At 43.1% G+C, this 20,330-nt stretch overlaps 1 protein-coding gene across 1 annotated transcript in view; it reads left to right on the top strand.

Moving 5' to 3' along the window:
- vegfc (vascular endothelial growth factor c) overlaps positions 1 to 20,330 on the top strand; it is a 172,452-nt gene that overhangs the window by 2,244 nt on the left and 149,878 nt on the right. The gene's annotated exons all lie outside the window — the stretch shown is intronic.

The raw sequence follows: 20,330 nt of genomic DNA, 5'->3' as shown, positions 1-20,330 counted from the left end.
CTCCAATATATATCTGCGCCCACCCCAACTTACCCCACCTAAAACAGTTCCATTGCAACGATTAATTGTAACCGTTTGTTCGCGAGTTGAAGGGTGGATTTCACACTGTAACATCTCTCAGAAGATTTCTGACCGCTTCTCGCTCAAGCTGCTTTCAAGAGACTCAGCCAGGGGACAAACGTGTTTATAAATCAGAGCTCCTTTCGCTGTTCAGGGAGAAAGACGGAGCAAGGGGAGAAGGGTAAAGGGGAAGACTATCGTCTGTGCGCAGGGAACAGGGAAAGGGAAGGAGGAAGAGGTGCAGTAGGGATGAAACGCACTGAGGGTATCGAGTCAATCCCCTGCCCCCTTTGTAGCTCCGGGGAAGTTCCACACAATGGCGAACGATTGAGACCGCTAGCCTGAGAGATTTCTATCAGCCTCGACTGAGAATGTGGCGGGTGTGACTGTCAGGACTATAGAAGGTGTTAGAAGGGAGAGAAGTCAGGGTATGAGTCAGAGAGGGCACAGATGACAAGGGGAGATGACAGTTAAAGTTGAAGAGAAAGACCCATGGAGAAGACCACCGTGAAGCAGAACAGGAGAGGACCCAGACGTACTGCAGATGAGTGAAAGGGAGAATAAAACGTCCTAAATATACACAAAGATAGATTTGACAGATGGGTTATAGAGAAAGGTGCGACCCACGCGGCTGCAGATCCCACACTGGGGAATTTCACACACAGCGAGATCTCGCTACTTTCTATGTACTGCCTTGCAAAGACAGAGAAGCAGACAGATAGAGAAAGATAGATCAATGGATGGGATATAGGTAAATAACGAAGGGGATGGAATAGAGGAAGCTTAAGCAGAAAGAATGTGGGGCAATTACCACGGCACAGTGAGTAAAATGAACAGATTTAAAGGGGAAATAGACTTGGAGGAGAAGGGCTTGGAGAACTCACATGTGACATAACTGAAGCATTGGACAGAATATCATGTAATGTGACAGAAAATATAAACAGGCACGCAGAAGCAGAGACATGTACACAGAGCCAGAAAATAGGAGACAGGCATGTCAAAACCACACACAAATAAAACGTGTTTACATTAATGGAGTGCTATCAGTGGCAGGAGACGGCTGCCACTTGAGATTGGTACCGTACAGAAAGTTGGAAGACTTTCTCCGTTGCATACTCATTCACTGCAACATGGTGAGCAGGTCTCCTCGAGCTGTCATACCGTGCAGACACGGACGCAGTCGAGATGGGGTAGGCGCCATCAGTAGGCCAAGGCACAAGAAGCCAAGAGGCATTCGGCAAGCAAAGTGGGAGGCAGCGGACGTGTGGGGTGAGGAAGAAAGGCAGGGTTGAGACAGCATGAACGGGGACTGAGAATGAGCAGTTGTGAAGGTACAGGGCGTTTGCTCTCTGCTGCCATAGCTGGAGGGCGCTCTCACTCATTGAAGGAGGCTACTGTAAACTCAATTCAACCTTCAGTTCGGCTGATTGAAGCATTATGTTCACTTTCAGAAGAAATGTGGACTACAGATGTTGTGTTTATGGCCTTATGTGCTGTGTGACGCTGCTGAAATTGTTTGTCAACACAGCTGTAAAAGCCTCCACTCGCTTACTGCTAACCCTGGCCGCTGATGTACTCCCCCACCCCCAGTAGTCTCCTGCCCTTCTCTTCTGTCGCTCTCAAAGGTCACCTTCCTCCCCTTGCTAGCATCTCACCCTCCCCCTGCTCCCCTCTGCATCGCCAACCACAGTTCCACCGCCCAAACGATTAAGAGCGTTGGCTTGGCGAAAACGTCTTGGCAAACCAGTTATCCTAATAAAAAGGGAGGAGATTCAGAAGAAAATGCCACGAGCGAGTGAGATGCCAAAATAAGGCGTGTAATCCACACCTTTTGATTGTGGGTATAAACGGTGGTGCAAACGCCGGCCATGGAACTTGTAAAGTGAAAGATGCCACAAGAGATCTCATTTGTTATCAACCCCAGGATGTCAAGATGTCTTTGAGTAACCGCACAATGTCGAAGGAGTGCAACATTTTGTTTCTCAACGATTCCAATTAAAATAGATTAACTGTCCATTCCGTTATTGTCACTCCGGTATTTTCGCGCTACTTCTGATTGTAGGACAATCTTTGCACCATTCTGGCTTTTTGCGCTGCAGGTTAGATTGATTATTACCATGTAGACTGTGGCCTTCTACACAGGGGGCTATGTGGGAGGGAAGGGTTAGATAGTTCTTAGAGCAGGATAAAATGTCGGCACAACATTGTGGGCCGAAGGGCCTGTACTGTGCTGTAATGTTCTATGTTCTCTATTCTTGCGAACAAGGAATTTCATTGCACCTTGGTGTATATGACAATAATCTATCAAATCTAATGGTTGCCTTCGCTGTGTATAAAGTGGCTGTTGTCCGTCCTACAGCATACAGTAATTATGGGTGGCGATATGACAGAAGTTTATAAAAATTATGAGAGGCGTAGATAGAGTAAACATTTCATATCTTTTTCCCAGGATCGAAATGTCTAATACTAGAGGGCATGCATTTAAGGTGAGAGGGGGAAAGTTCAAAGGAGATGTGTGGGGCAAGTTTGTTACACAGAGAGTGGTGGGTACCTGCACTGAGCTGCTAGGGGTGGTGGGTAGAGGCAGATACGAAAGAGGTGTTTAAGAGGCTCTTAGATAGGCACATCAATCTGCAGAGAAGGGAAGGTTATGGACCATGTGCAGGCAGAAAACATTAGGTATTATTTGCTTAATTAATTCAGCACAACATTGTGGGCCAAAGGGCCTGTTCCTGTGCTGTAGTGTTCTATGAACATTAAACATGCTAATACATATCTGACATGTCACCATAAGATGAAAGACATGTTTAAATGCATGATTTGCTTTCCCTTTCACTTCCTATCTTTTCTATGCAGCAGAGCAGCATCACAGCCACACACCCACAGAGCAGGCGCAGTGTCACACTCTGTGCCTGAGAACTTGTGGCAGCAATCACATTTTGATCTCTGACCCATGGAGCCCGTGACCTGGCACAGGATCATGCTCAGCTTTGCCTCTCACTGTACATCCACATTTTGAGTCTGCGTGGCTCCCAATTTACTGGATGTTCTCATCCGACAATGTGGAGTGACCAGTGGGCCTCAAATGGTGCACACAGGCACCCTTCCCTTTACACTGCATGATCGGAAGCATTCAGAAGCAGTTAAATACATTTACATCATCGAAAAAGTAATCTTTAAAATTATAAAATTCATTTATATAATTAATACATTTTAAAATACATATATAAATTCACTACGATGTTAATATTAATTAAAATAAAGGAGCAAGACCACTTGGATTTAGTTACCATTTTAATAAAGGTTCGTAAATTGTTCAAATGGATGGAGCTGCACTACTGCATGGGGTCTGGCTGGTGTGAAGCACAGGGGACAGACTTGCAGTGTAGCTGCCTCTCTGCCGGGTTTGATGAGGAACCATCCCAGGTACAGAAGGCTCTGGAAGTCATTTGCTGGCATATCTGACCCGCTGCTCTGTCCCCAGGTAGTGCTGGGTCCAGGGATGGAGCAGTGGGTCAGATATGCCAGCAAATGACTTCCAGTGCCTTCTGTATTCCCATGGTGTGAAAGTCAGACGTGTGTACTACCACTAGCTGGTGGTTTCTTATGGCATGACTGGTGTGCCATTGATTGGGAAGAAGGTGTTTGGCATGTTTGCCTTCATCGGTTAGGGCATTGAGTACAGGAGTTGGGACATCATGTTACAGCTGTGCAAGACATTGGTGACACCACACGGAGTATTGTGTGCAGCTCTGCTTGCCTACCTATAGGAAGGACATCATTAAACTGGAAAGGGACAGAAAAGATTCACAAGGATGTTTCCATGACTGGAGGGCTTCAGTTATAAGGAGAGACTGGAAAGGCTGGACTGTTTTCCCTGGAGTGCATGATGCTGAACAGTGAGTTCATAGAGGTTTATAAAATCATGAGGGCATAGATAAGATATAAGATGAATGGTCACAGTCCTTTTTCCCAGTGCAAGGATGTCTAAAACCAGAGGTCACAGGTTTAATACACAAAAAGTGCCGAGGAACTCAGCAAGTCAGGCAGCACCCATGGAGGGAAATAAACAGTCGACATTTCGGGCCGAGGCCCTTCATCAGGACTGGTAAGGAAGAGGGCAGAAGACAGAATAAAGGAGGTGGGGGGAGGAGGAGGAGCACACACAGGTAGGGGATAGGTGAGTTCAGGTGATAGGCGAGTCCAGGTGAGGGGGGGAAGGTAGGTGGGTAGGTGGGGGGGAGAGATGTAATAAGCTGAGAGGTGATAGGTATAACTATAGGTTTAAGGTGAGAGGGGAAAAATTTAAAGGGGACCTGATGGGCAACCTTTCACACAGAGGGTAGTGTGTATGTGAAGAAGTGGCTGAGGCAGGTACAATTACAAAGTTTAAAAGACATTTAGACAGGTACATGGATTGGAAAGGTTTCAAGGGATATGGGCCAAACACAGGTAAATGGAACTAGCTTAGTTAGGCACCTTGGTCGACATGGATAAGATGGACCGAAGGGGTTGCTTCCGTGCTGTATGACTCTATGATTCCAATATTCCACTGCAGTCTTGTACTCCTTGGAACCTGTGTAACTGATGACAACTCCACCATCCACGATGAAGCTGATGAAACCTGACGCATGAAAGTACACAGAAATTGCTCATAGAAACAGCCTATTTTCTATGATTCTACGCTTCTCTTCTTGAAATCTGAAACAGAATCAGAAAATGCTGGAAACACTCAGTGGGTCAGGTAGCATCTGTGGGGAAAGAGGAACATATCAGGTCAAGGATCCTTCCCAGAACTGAAACATTAACTCCTTTTTCCACAGGTGCTAGCTAACCTGCTGAGGGATAGCACAGTGATGCAGCTGGTAGAGCCACGGTGCCTCACAGCTCCAGCGACACAAATTCAATCCTGACCACCAGCGCTGTCTGTGTGGAGTTTGCACATTCTCCCTGTGACTGCATGGGTTTTCTCTAGGTGCTCCAGTTTCCTCCCTAATCCCATAAACACAGGGGATGGTAGGTTCATTAACTACTGCAGATTGTGTGCAGTTGAGTGGCCGAATCTGAGGAGAGTTGATAAGAATGTGGGGAGAATAAAAAGAGATTAGCATAGGATTAGTGTAGTTGGGTGTTTGATGGTAGGCACGGACTCGATGGGCCAAAGGGCCTGTTTCCATGCTGTGTGATTCAATGAGCGTTTCCAGTATTTTCTGTTTTTGATAGCAGGAGCAGTACTGGCTGTGGTTCTGACAGCTATGTCACCCACCCCTGTTGTTGTTTATCCTGATAAGCTACGTATACTTTTAGACCAAGGTTTGGAACTGAAGGAGGTCCATCAAGTGTGTGACAGTCTCTTCCCAAAAATGCTAGGAAAACACGTCAAAAGGGAGCAGATGCAGTTGTGGACCACTGCTGCAGAAACCACTCCACAACTAAATGCACGGTTACTGCCTGACAGGAACCTATGATTACAGAAGTGCTTATGAATTCTGTTTCACTGAGCAGTCAGTTTCCTTTCCCGTTCAAAGAGTTTGTTGTTTGCCAGATTGATGGAAAGCAGTAATTACACTGTCCTAGACAGTTGTGTCTCCTGTGACAATAATTGGCCTCAGTTACACCTCTGGACCATCGGTGAAGACAGATTGACGACACTGAGATTGTCTTGTCGTATGCTTTAATGTGGAAACAGAGCTTTCACCTTCACTGAATGCCAGGTTTGTTTTTTTTTTGATAGTAATGAGGAGCTTTAGAGTCTATCAATAACTTTGCTTGAGGTTTACGCAAACATCAACTGGGCAGAAGAATGACATTACCTGCCCTTCACTAAATACAGCAAACCAGAAGCTGTTGGGAAAATAACAATAAGTTCACGGCACCCACCAATCATCTGTGGTATGATAAAAAAACAGCAACTGATATGGAGGAAGAGATATGCGATGTGTTCCAGTTATCCTGGAGGGTTGCATTGTATTGGTAGTAATTAGTATTTAAAATTTCTGGATTTACACCATTAGTACAAACAAATCACCTTGAGGTCTATAAAATCTGGTATTTCATGATATAAGAAGCCAGTTAATTCGATGATATGTTCCCCTAACATGGGATTTGTTCATGATGGTCCAGAAATGGAACAGTAGACATGTCCTCCCTCATGTAGTGAACTCTTAGAACCATAGAACCATAGAACAATACAGCACAATACAGGCCCTTCGGCCCACCATGTTGTGCCGACCTTCAAACCACTCCTAAGACTATCTAACCCCTTCCTCCCACATATCCCTCTATTTTAAATTCTTCCATATGCTTATCTAACAATCTCTTGAACTTGACCAACATATCAGCCTCCACCACCACCCCAGGCAGCACATTCCATGCACCAACCACTCTCTGGGTGAAAAAACCTCCTCTGACATCTCCCTTGAACTTTCCACCCATTACCCTAAAGCCATGCCCTCTTGTATTGAGCATTGGTGCCTTGGGAAAAAGGCACTGGCTGTCCACTCTATTATTCCTCTTAATATCTTATATACCTCTATCATGTCTCCCCTCATCCTCCTTCTCTCCAATGAGTAAAGCCCTAGCTCCTTTAGTCTCTCCTCATAATCCATACTCTCTAATCCAGGCAGCATCCTGGTAAATTTCCTCTGCACCTTCTCCAACGCCTCCACATCCTTCCTATAATGAGGCGACCAGAACTGGACACAGTACTTTAAGTGTGGTCTAACCAGAGTTTTGTAAAGCTGCATCATTACTTCGTGGCTCTTAACCTCGATCGCACGACTTATGAAAGCTAACATCCCATAAGCTTTCTTAACTACCCTATCCATCTGTGAGGCAACTTTCAGTGATCTGTGGATATGAACCCCCAGATCCCTCTGAACTTCCTGAACTTCACTGTGTACAAGTTCTCCCCATTTGGGCTATCCCTGGTGCCCCAGTTTTCCCTCTTACATCTAAAAGACATGCTGGTTGTTGGGTTAACTGGCTACCATAAGTTGTAATTAGTGTTGGTGGATGACAGGAGAATCAGAGGTATTTCAATGGCATGTGTGAGAAAATAGATTGAAGGGAAATAAGTGGGCGAATGGGATTGCTGCAAGATCTGGTAAAGGCTTGATGGACAGAATGGCCTCTACCTCTGTCATAAGGAAGTGAGAGTTTTTTTTTAACATTTTGCCCTTTTTCTGTGCCGACCAACTGGCTGGATTGTTCAAGGGCATCGTCAACCTCTCACCTGCTTCAAAAGAGCATCAATCATACCAGTGCCCAAGAAGAGCATGGTGAGCTGCCTCAATGACTATCGGCTGGTAGCACTCACATCCATGGTGATTAAGTGTTTTGAGAGGTTGGTTATGGCTAGAATTAACCCCTGCCTGAGAAAGGACTTGGACTCACTGTAATTTGCCAACTGCCACAACAGGTCTACAGCAAACACAATCTCTTGGCTCTCCACTCGCTTTGGACAACTTAGACAACAGCAAAACATACGTCAGGCTGCTGTTTATTGATTACAGCTTGGCATTCAACACATCATCCCCTCAGTACTAATCAACAAGCTTTAAAACTTGGGCCTCTGCACCCCCTCTGCAACTGGATCCTCGACTTCCTTATCGGGAGACCACAGTCAGTGCAGATCAGTAGTAACCTCTCTTCCTCACTGACAGTCAACACAGGCGCACTTCAAGGATGCGTGCTTAGCCCACTGCTCTACCCTATCTGCACTCATGACTGTGTGGCTATGCACAGCTCAAACACCATCTATAAATTCGCTGACGACACCACTGTTGTTGACAGAATCTCAAATGGCGATGAGGAGGCGTACAGGAGTGAGATAGATCAGCTGCTCGAGTGGTGTCACAACAATAACATGCACTCAACGTCAGCAAGACCAAGGAGTTGATTATGGACCTCAGGAAGGGGAAGTCGGGAGAACACACACCAGTCCTCATTGAGGGGTCAGCGGTGGAAAGGGTGAGTAATTTCAAGTTCCTGGGCATCAACATCTCAGAGGATCTATCTTGGGCCCAACACATTGAAGCAATCACAGAAGGCACACCAGTGCTCTAGTTCATTAGGAGTTTGAGGAGATTTTGGTATGTCATCAAAGACTCTTGCAAATTTCTACAGTGGAGAGAATTCTGACTGGTTGCATCACCACCTGGTATGGAGGTTCCAATGTGGCAGGATCAAAAGAGGCTGCAGAGGGCTGTAGACTCAGCCAGCTCCATCATGGACACAACCCTCCCCGCCATCGAGGACATCTTCAAGAAGGCGGCATCCATCATTAAAGAACCTCACCACCCGGACATGCCCATCGGGGAGGAGGTACAGGAGCCTGAAGACCTACACTTAACAATTCAGGAACAGCTTCTTCCCCTCCACCATCAGATTTCTGAACGGTCCATGAACCCATGAACACTACCTCATTATTCCTCTTTTGCACTATTTATTTTATTTTTGTATCTTATAGTAATTTTTATGCCTTTATGTCTTGCACTGTACTGCTGCTGACAAAACAAATTTCATGACATATGCCAGTGATAATAAACCTGATTCTGATTCTGTCTCTCTTATTCTCTCCCTTCTTATTTAATGTTCCTCTCCCTCCTTTTATTCCAACTTTGCTTCTTCCACTATCATCTTTAATTCAGTGACTGAGAATACAAACCAGATGTTTAGGAGTTCACTGACAGTGATGTCAGTAACGCCACAATCAATGATGCAACAAAAAAATCATGCAGTTTGGTGGGGTGTTTCAAAGAATCATAGCCTTGGCTGTGAGACACTCCACATCCGTAAAACAGTGCAGTGCCAATTTCTGAATAGATAGGCATGCAGTGAAGATACTTCTTGGAAGCAGATATGCACTAATATTGAATGACTGCTATACAGAATATTGCCTGATAGGAGTATTTTTATAATATATCTGGAGGTATCAGCTTCTTCAACGGCAGGAGCTCTGCCCTGAACATCTTGCTGCCCAGTAGTCCCACTGCAACAAGAAGGAACATTGATTGAGGGCAAATAGTATGTTGAAGATGTAAACCTATGTTCGTTCCTTCCAATCTTTGTTGTCACTATAAAGTTTCTTTTGCCATTCGATCAATAATATTAAATTGTGCAACAGGCAATTTTATGAAGTATTTACTGTAACTACAGAATAAAAAACAATCTTTTTCAAGGTTAATTTCAAAAAGGAGGTTCAAAGCTTAGATAGCATTACTGCTGCAAATGTTGTTTACAGCTTTTCCTTGCCAGTGGCAAGACGATAAAATGATGAAGCTTAAGATTAAGTATCTTTGTGGCACATGTCAGTGAAAGTGATGTTCACTCTCGGTTGAAACATGCTTAATGGTCTGAAGCCCTTGTACAAGATGCCTCTCTTAAATTTCACTCATCATCACATAGAGAAGCAGCAAGACCTTTGTTTTAACAAAATAAAACAATACTTTATTCCACAGAAAAGTTCCTCAGAAAAAAATTTATACATACAATCTTGTTACATTAGAACAGTACAGCAAAGGGCCAAGCCCTTCGGTCCACCATGAATACGCTGACTGTGATGCCAGTCTAAACTAATCCCATCTGCCTGCACATGGTCTGTTTCCCTCCATTCCTGCCTGTTCATGGTGCCTGCTAAATGCCTCTCTAAATGTTGCTGCTTCTTCCACTTCCCCTGATAGCCCCGCTCCAGGCAGCATCCATCTGTATAAAAACTTGCCTCACAGCTGACATTTCCAACCCTGGGAAAAAAACTCTTCAGCCTCAGCGTTCGAGGAGAAAAGAATCCAAGTTTGTCCAACCCTCTCCTCATAGCTAATACACTCCAATCCAGGCAGCATTCTGGTGAACCTCTTCTGCACCCTTTCCAAAGCCTCCACATTCTTCCAATGTGTGGCAACCAGAAATGTGCACGATGCTCCAAAAGTTTGATACAGCAACAACATTGAATTTGCTAACTTTTACTACTCAATGCCTTAACTGATAAAGGCAAGCATGTGCCACACCTGCTTTACCACCTATCCATTTGGTTGCCTCTTTCAGGGACCTATGGAATTGACCCCAATATCCCTCTGTATGTTAATGCTCTGATGAGTCCTGCCATGTACTTTATACTTTCCTCTTACTTTTTTGACCTCCCAACTGCATCACCTCACACTTGTCTGGATTAAGCTCTATCTGCCACTTCTCCACCCAACTTTTCAACAAGACACTTCACATGTTTACATTCTTACACCCATGCTTGAACAATTTCCTTTTTTTATTAATATACCACCTGGGCTCTGTCTTTGACCATATTCTTTGGTGGCTGTGACAGTGCACAGTCTCTTTCTCTCACTGGCACTTTGTATAGCTTGCATCCTGCCTATGTGTGTCTTGTAGCCCTGGAGTTTGGAATGTGCTATAGAGTTTCAGGTGGATCATACCCTGTTAATGGTATTCCCATCTGTTTGTCATGGTATAGAGAAGCAGCAGAAAATCATGAAAAAATTATTAAAGTACGCCAGTTGAGACACCAAAATTTAGAGACCAACAGAATGAGGTCCCAGATGATGTCGAGCATGTTCCAATTTGTTATTCAATAGTGTTTCTCTTTAGTAACCTAGCCCTCCACCTCAACCTCACCACCCAGTGAATGCCCACAAAGGGCTCTGATTTGCCAATGGCAAGAAAATGTATCAATTGAGAAGCATTTCTCTAAATTGAAACATCTACAGGTGGATGGGTGAGGAGATGGCTAACTATCTGGAATTCTTTCATTGGGGAATTAAAATCATCCAGAGAATATATCTAATATTCTAATCCAATCCTTGGCAATTTTCTGATGGATCTGCTCAGTCATTACAGCTGCAGCCTAGGTTAAAAACATGTTGACAGTAGAGGGGACCTGAGGGGGGAAGAAATCATCTGGTGGGTGTTGGAATCTGGAACTCACTGCCTGAAGTGATGGAGGAGGCAGAGACTCTCACAACATTTAGGACGTTTGGAGACGTGCACTTGAATTGCTAAGGCACAGAAGGCTGTGGGCCAGGCTCTCTTACATCTTTTAGTGATGGAGTCGCTGGCCCCAATTAGTGTCTGACCAATGTTCCCACATGGTAGAGGAGCTAATGTTTGTTTACATAATCTGAAGTGTGTGATATGATTCCATTCCTGGCCAGACTGGTAGCAACATCCATGTTCCTGAATAATACGCATTATCACTCCAATTCATCCATGCCAGAGTCCAGTAATATTACTAATTAGCAGTAGTGCAAATCTGGAACCATTTTAAACCTTCCATAAACAATATTTAGCTCTCATCCAAAATTTCTAGAGACAGATTGCATGCTCATGTCACTGTCCTGTGGGCCATCACCCTGTACAAACAGGCTGCCTTCATTCCCTTTATCATTGACCACATTTCGGAAGTATTTAAACTGCTGCAACATGTTCTGGGAACATCCTGAGATGAAGGATGTTATACAATGCAAGTCTTTGCAATCTTTCCAGCTAATTTGCTTCCCCCAGCTCCAGCAACAATCCTGGAAGTCAATAGCCCCGACTCATCCCCTGACACACCAAACTCTTTCTGCCTTCTACAAGGCATGAGTAAGGAGTAGGATGGAATAACACTTGCCCGGATGAGTAGTGCCAACAACACTTGACATCATCCAGGATGAAGCAGATTGCTTGATTGGTACCCCATCCACTGCTCTAAACAATTCATTCCCCGCACCAATGGTGGACCGTGTCAGCGGGGTATACTGTGCCACAAGATGCCAGTAGAGTTACAAGCCTAGACTACTCCAACATTACCTCTCAAACCCATGACTTCCACCCCCAAGAAGGGTAGCAGGCATATGGGAACTGCCATCTGCAGGTTCTCTTCTAAGTCATGAACCATCCTGATTTGGAAACATATTGCCATTCCTTCATCATTGTAAGATCCTGAAGCTCCCTATACAGTAGCACTGTTGAAGTACCTTCACCAGAAGGACTTCTGTGGTTCAAAAAGCCAGCTTACTGCCACTTTAACAAAGGCAGTTAGGGATGTGCATTACCAACATTGCCCAGATCCCAACAAGTGAATAATTACATAAAATAAAGGAAAAAAAGAACATATCATAGCTGTCCATCCAGTGAGTTAATTTTCTTTAAGTGTTGGCTTCCACTTTACTGCCAGTGAGGTTTCACATCCCTTGCCTTTTACTGTTTTATTTATATACATCATTTTCAGTGCAACTGTTTACAAATAGATACCTGCATACATAGCTAAGGTGGGTTACTTGGCCAGTAATCATCTGTAAAACAGATCCAAGGATAGCAGAACCATTATAACATAAACAGAGGCCATTTGGCCCATCAATGCCATTCTGGCTGCTAGTAGACCAATCAGATTAATCCTATTCACCTGTCTGTTACCTATAGCCCTGCAAATTATTCTCTTTCAAGTTGCTGATTCCCTTTGAAAGCCCCAGTTAACCACTTTCAGACCTGCTCTGGACATTGATCTAATCATCTCTATTTTTCTGCCTTTTCCAAATAACCTTTGATTCTCCTGTAGTCCAAACATCTTATCTACCTTGACCTTCATAAAATCAATGGCCTTACCTCTACAATTCCCAACTGTATTCCGACAAAAGTTGCACTTGTAGTGATATGTTAACTTGTTCAACTCAACACGGAATTGTGTTCATTGTACACAATTCTGTATTTGATCACAACTTTACCTTGGTGATAATTAAATGGGTTTAAAATAACAAATATTTTTAGTTCCTCAAGGTCAAACATTATTTCAGAAAGTCTGTTGTTGAAAACTTATTGCAGTTTTTGCCAGATCTCTCTGCCCCAATAAGAAAGTTAGCACAATTTGAAGAAGCATGGATTATAAATAGTTACTCCATCCCTGCATATCATAGATCTGTATAAATAAATATCTGATCTTCAAAAATCTCAGGACTGTGTCTGGGATTAAGTTGATTTTTAGAGAATTTTTTCATGTTATTACGATGCGATTAAAATCACCATTGATCTTTCCAATAACTCCAATAACTATAAATGTATTCTAATTTCTCAAGCATCATTGTTGGCTCTCACAATATGAGCTGTTTGTTTTTATTTTAGCTCAATAGCAAAATACTAAGGACATTCACGTTTGTGCACATTTCTGTAACCGTTCCACCAAATTTGTCTTAGGTCACTAACACTAAATGGGTTTAAGAGTACCACTGGATGTTTTGGACAATTTTTTGCAACCATCCCCTCCCCACCTTTAATTGTGTTCCATTGAATATTGAAGGGTATTAATCAAAGACAAATTTCTCACCTTGGGGATTGAAAAGTTTGAGTAAAGTATTAAGAGCCATGGGGTAATGAGTGAGAAAGTGGGGAAGTTTGATTAGAATCGAAAGCTTTGGCTAGAGATTTCCACACATCCACAGCAGACATAGTCTTTCTGTGCTGAAATTTCTATCATTCTGCATAATTCAGGCAATGCAATTAAATGCATATCCTTGTTCAAAGTTTGAATTATGCATGCTTTTGCATGGAGCAATTTGAATATAACAACATTTAACATGATTTCATGCCTGGAAAAATGTAGTCAATATGTAATTTGAAGGAAATGGCTTTTGAATTATAAAGAAATGGTTTGTTTATACAATGGCATGATAAGAAACAAGTAATATCATGTCTTAATGGTGTTGGGAAAAATGATGATTTATGATTGAAGACAATACACAGGAAATGTATTGAAAGTGAAGGCGTGATATGTGACGAAGTGGATTTCTTCCAAGAAAAGATAACTGAAAGATGTTTTTATTTCTCATTTGAGCTGCTGAAACACAGGTCATCAATTGAATTCTTTGAGGTGATGATTAGTCATGATCATATCAGTGAGTTGAACCAGCTCAACGGGTTGCATAGCCAACTCCTTCTCCTTCTTATGATGCTCATTTATCACCAAAGAGAAAGCCAATGAATTGGAGAATCCCCAAAGGAATTCATTTAATATCTCTGCCTTTAGATCTCCCATGTTTGAGGAGGAAACCAAATAATTTATAATAATTCACAACAATTAGCAGTGAGAGCTGCCTTGTGGAAGATGGACATTAAAAAAAGAAAAGCTTGTATTTACAATTGTGCCTTTCAATGTCTCAGGGCATTCCCCAAAAATTTGCAAGAAGTTACTCCAGTGTTCATTAACATAGTTACTGTTGTGGAATAGGGAAGTGCAGCAGCCAATCTAAGCACAACAATGTCCCACAAACAACTGTGCAATAAAGGCCAGATAATCTATTTTTACTGGTGTTGGTTGAGGAGAAATATAGAGCAGAACAACAAGGAGAACTCCCCCATTTCTTACTCATAAAAGCACCTTTTATAGCTGTAGGATATGGTGGTAACAAGGTTAGCATCCAGAAGTCAGCACATTGATGAAGGCAAACAAGTTCAAATCTCATCATGGCTGTTGATGAATGTAAATGTAAATAAACCTGGAGTTGTAATGTGGGCAGTGCAGGTGGTTGTACACTTCTGGATTATCAGCGATGTTATACTGCTGCCGCAAAACAACGAATGTCATGACATACGTCAGTGATAATAAACCTGATTCTGATTCTGATGTTCTTTGGGAATGAAAATCTACCATCCTACTCTGGTTTGACCTGACCCATTGTGACTTAGCCTGCTCAGTTCAGGGGGCAATTAGGGATGAGCAACAAATGCTGGTCTTGCCTGTGGCTTCCACATCCAGTCCTTAAAGAGGGCAGTGAGTGCTTTAGAATGTGTTCAGCATTGTTGCTGCTGTAGTTTTGGGAATGTCAGATTCCCAGGGCTGCGTAGAATGGTCTTGTTCGTTGTTTATGCTGTAGAACAAGTAGGAACACATGAAATGGGATCGACTATTATTGTAAAATGCATCACACAAAGGTGGAGGTTATGAGAGTTATAGGTTATTTATATATTGCGCATTAAAAAAACCTAATCCTCAAACCAGCTTTTTTCTCCAATTGTTACCTCAAAGAAAATGTGAATAAAACATTTAGAACATAGAACATAGAACATTACTGCACAGTACAGGTTCTTCAGCCCACAATGTTGTGCCGACATTTTATCTTGCTCTAATATCTATCTAACCCTTCCCTCCCATTTCTCTATCAATCATGTGCCCATCTAAGAGTCTCTTAAATGTCTCTAACGTATCTGCCCCCACAACCTCTGCCAGCAGTGCGTTCCTCACACCCACCACTCTCTGTGTAAAAAACTTACCTCTGACATCCCCCTTATACCTTCCTCCAATCACCTTAAAGTTATGCCCCCTTGTGTTAGCCATTTTCGCCCTGGGAAAAAAATCTCTGGCTGTCCACTCGATCTATGCCTCTTATCATCATGTAGACCTCTATCAAGTCACCTCTCATCCCCCTTCTCTCCAAAGACAAAAGCCCTAGCTCAATCAGCCTATCCAATTCTCTTCCCATCTATCTAAGAATTAACATGTCATAGCTTTCATCGGCAAGTATGTATCCACAGTCAAGCAAACCTCGGCAGAATTATAGGCTTAGTCAGTGCATCAAACTGCTCCACTTTGCTTAGAAACAACTGAATTTATCATATTTCCCCTAATGAATGGTGAGGTTGTTTCCAAAGAAACTATCCTTGTGGCTTGAATTTTAAATGGTTAGCCAGATGTGAAATTGAGCTGTACCGGCTGGAAGCAGGGCAGGTTGGATTCCCAGTCCATGTTGGGGGCACCAGAAAGGAGTATAAGAGTTATCATCTCCTTTCAAAGCCAAGGAATGGCAAAAATTATTCTGGGTTTCCAAGCCCAATATCCACCCAGTGAACCCTGCTGTCAGATGTCAGTTAAAAACAATAGGTAATTGTGCTTTGGGATCTGGGTGGGAGTTTTTCTATGTGTATGCCTTTGGCTGCAACTTCAAAATGAGAACAAGAATTATCCATTTAGCAACTTGTACCTGCTCCACCATTCAACAGGATCATGGCTCTTCTCTCTCTCATAGCTCTTATATCCTGGCACTTATATCTTACTTCCTTCTTTGTTCCCATCTCCCTTGATGCCTTTAACATCCAGAAATCTTTGTTGAATGCAATCAGTGACAGAGCATCTGAAGCCATCATTAGGCTCTCCAATATATTTTCTTTACACGGTACAGACATGGTAGTGTAGCGGTTAGTGTAACGCTATTACAGCACTAGCGACCTGGGTTCAATTCCGGCCACTGTCTGTAAGGAGTTTGTATGTTCTCCCCGTGTCTGCGTGGGTTTCCTCCCACATTCCAAAGATGTATGGGTTAGGAAGTTGTGGGCATGCTATGTTGGCGCCGGAAGCGTGGCGACACTTGCGGGCTGCCCCCAGAACACTCTACGCAGAAGATGCATTTCACTGCGTGTTTCGATGTACATGTGACTGATAAAGGGATCTTATCTTATCTTACCTTTACTAAAATATATTTCTTTTATTTACTTATTTGCATTAGACCCTTAGTTCTCCACAGGTCCCCAGTCTTGTTCACCCTCAGTGGCTTCACAATCCTTTTTATTCTTCGCTCACTTTCCCACTTCTGATGAAAGGTCTCGGATCTGAAACATTAACTCAGTAACTCTCTTCACAGACGCTGCCTGACCTACTGAGTGTTCCCAGCATATTCTGTTCTTCTTTCCGATTCCAGCTTCTGCACTTTGTTGCTTTTCTTGCCACCAACCTATCCCCCATGGTTTCTGATATGTTTGATCACAGACACAGGAATGGCCAGAAGTCACAGAGTAACTACAGCATAGAAACGGGCCCTTCAACCCAACTCGTCCATACCGACCAAGGTGCCCACCTAAGCTAGTCCCATTTACCTGCATTTGACCTGTATCCCTCTAAACCTTTCCTATCCATACACATATCCAAATGTCTTTTAAATGTTGTTATTGTACTTGCATCAACTATTTTTCTCTGCAGCTCATTCCGTATACGCACCATCCTCTACATGAAGAAGTTGCCCCTCAGGTCCCTTTTAAATCTTCCAGCTCTCACCTTAAACCTATGCCCTCGTGTTTTTTGATTCCCTTTCCCTGGAGAAAGACTGTGTGCATTCACCCTATCTATTGCTTCAACTGATTTTACACTCTGTAAGATTGCCTCAGTCTCCTACGTTTCTAAGAAATAAAATCCTGGCCTGCCCAACCTCTATGCACTCTTTCCAACTGAATAACATATTTCCTATAACAGGGTGACCAAAACTGTACAGAGTACTCCAAGTGTGGCCTCACCAATGGCTTGTACAACTGCAACATAATGTGCCATCTGTTATATTCATTACCTTGACTGATGAAGGCCAGCACACCAAATGCCATCTTCACCACCCTCTAAACCTGTGATGCCAACTTTCAGTGAACTATGTACCTGTACTAGGTCCCTCTGTTCCACAACACTCCACAGGGCCCTCCCATTTCACAAGTTGAAAGCTTGAATAGCAGAGTATAAGTTGAAAAGGATCAGCCATGATGTCCCTGTTGTACTGAGCAGCAATTAGTGTGTTTCATTACTACTAAAGTTTACAGTTATTGTGTGTCTTAGAAACATTTGATAACACTTTGCAGAAAATGGCTTGCTTTGAGGGTAATGACTATAGTTATCTAGGTGAACTTAAGGTTGAATGAGCAGCACAATTCCAGGTTTGCAGCATGAGATAGAGGCATTCTATATTGATAAAGCTAAAACCTAATGAAGATTTATATCTTAAGTTCATATCCCCATCTTATTTGAGAAATAAAGGACTGCAGATGCTGGAATCTAGATGAAAAACACGATGATGCTGGAGGAACGCAACAGGCCAGTCAGCATCCGTGGAGAAAAGCAGGCGGTCAATATTTCCTATAACCGCCCCCCACAACCCCTCCCACCATGCTCCTCTTCTTCCCTTTCCTGGCTTATCTTTTTTTTCTACCCCCGCCCCCCTTTTTCTACCTATCACCACCCTGTGCCCACCCCACCTCCCCTCTTTTGTCCACCTATCACTGCTCTGCTTTTCCCTCCTACATATTGGGCTTCCCCTTTTCCTATCTTCAGTCCTGAAGAAGGGTCCTGACCCGAAACGTTGACCGCCTACTTTTCTCCACGGATGCTGCCTGGCCTGCTGAGTTCCTCCAGCATCATCGTGTACTTCATCCCCATTTTATTTTGTGATTGTCAACACCATTAAGTTGATTGCTGCATTGTGTTGTTGACACATGTACTAGCTGCCAAGTTCTAAGGTGCCATTCACAATTGGCTTCAGAATGATGCCTCAAGTGTTACACCAGACATCCTCCCATAAGGTCATTATGTCTTTCACCCCCATTTTCTTTTCATGCTCTCTGTAGTCCTGACAAAGGCACGCGCATGGGAACATGGTGAGTGGATGGAATAGGTTGATGAGTCATGGAACTCAGTGACAGTGATCTTAAGGGATAATTCTGGCAACCTTTTCCCAGCATTAAATTGTAATGACTAATGGGGACTTGCGTGCCTTAACAGCTAGGAGTATTTGTGATTAAATAATAACTGAACCAGCGATTAGTTCAGGAGAGATGCAGCAGTCTGCAATTGCTGCCTAATTATTAATGGCTTTCATTGACAGGCATGGTTGCAAGAAAGGGAGGTGTTATTTTCCATGGTTCTCCATTCTGTACTGGGTGGGATTGAATCAATCAATAACTTATCCCTTTGTTCTGTTGCTAAGAACTGGTGACAACATTGAGGTATGACTTTGTATTGTGCATATCAAATCTACTTCTGTACAAGTCAGGATGTCAAAATCCAGATTCCAGTGGTATTCAGAACACAATGAGATTGTGGGAAATGATATTTGCTCAGTGGGTAGTATTGTCACTTCTATGTCAGAAGGTTGTGGGTCCACTTTCCATGGTACACACTAGACCCCAGTGGTATTGCTTAGAGTGCTGCTGCCACAAAGCTTCAGAGACCATGACTTTGATCCTGGGTGCTGTCTGTGGGGGTTTGTATTTTTTCTCTTAACTGCGTGGGTTTCCATTGGGATGGTCCAGCTTCCTGCCACATCCCAAAGAAGTCCCTGGTAGTTTAATTGGCTGCTGTAAATTATCTTAGTGTGGTAAGTGGCAAAAGAATCAAGTGGAATGGATAGGCTTATGTGAGAGAAGAGTTGCAGGGGTACAGAGAAAAAAAGGTGAGGGACAATGGGACTCATGGGATTGATCTGCTGGGAGCTAGCATGGAACTGTTGGTCTGAATGGCCTCCTGTGTTACAATAAATGCATACACACATGAATCTAAATTGCAGTACTGAGGGAGTGCTGCACTGTCACTAATGGCTTTTGGATAAGACAGTGACTTAGCCTCTCTCCCAGATGAAAGCAAGCGATCCATTCCCAGCTAGAATCATAGAACATAGAAACACTACAGCATAGTACAGGCCCTTTGGCCCACAATGTTGTGCCAACATTTTATCCTGCTCCGAGATCTATCTAACCCTTCCCTCCCACAGAGCCCTCCATTTCTCTATCATTCATGTGTCTTTACAACTATAAGAATCCACAGGAAACCTTGAGGTGAACCAGTTTACTTACAGAGTTTTGACCAAGAAGTCGACTATTCCTTTCCCCTCACAGATGCTGCTCGACCCGCCGATTTCCTCCAGCAGATTGTTTGTTGCTCCAGATTCCAGCATTTGCCGTCTCTTGTGTCGCCAATTACTCTCAGAATTTTGGCATCACTGGTAATCAGTTGAGTAGCTGAGGGTTAAGAGCAGTATGTCTGCTAGAGAGGGGTCTTGTTGTGGTCTCTATTATAATATGAGATTTTAAATTTCAAACTTTAGTTTTAATTAATGGAATTTCAATTCCCCAGCTATTTTATTGGGATTTATGCTAAAGACTCCAGATCATTCACTCAGATCTCTGGCTTGTTGACTGAGTAACTTGCACATTTATGCACCCAGTCCCTTTCATATTCTTCTACTTCACACTAAACTCGTGTCCTCTGATATCTAGCACCTGTAGTGAACTGGAGTACCCTTGTTGGTTCTCTATGTCATCTTGAAAACTTTAATTCTTCTGTACGGTTCATGAATTGTAAAATAAAGGCAAACCTGGATAAGTTAAATAAAACCTGGGCTTCGTCTCTATTAGATTGGAAGATAGCAGCAGAGGGTACAGATGAACAGATTCATTTAATAGCATGAATTACAAGTTGTAAAAACATGTCACAGGGAAGTTATTTGATGCCTGCTTCCCTTCCCTCTGACAGGAAGAGTGTGAGC

The sequence above is a fragment of the Pristis pectinata genome, chromosome 7, assembly GCF_009764475.1.
Source record: "Pristis pectinata isolate sPriPec2 chromosome 7, sPriPec2.1.pri, whole genome shotgun sequence".
Classification (NCBI taxonomy): domain Eukaryota; kingdom Metazoa; phylum Chordata; class Chondrichthyes; order Rhinopristiformes; family Pristidae; genus Pristis; species Pristis pectinata.
Note: the sequence above shows the minus strand (reverse complement) of the source record. Positions and strands in the feature narration are given on the sequence as shown.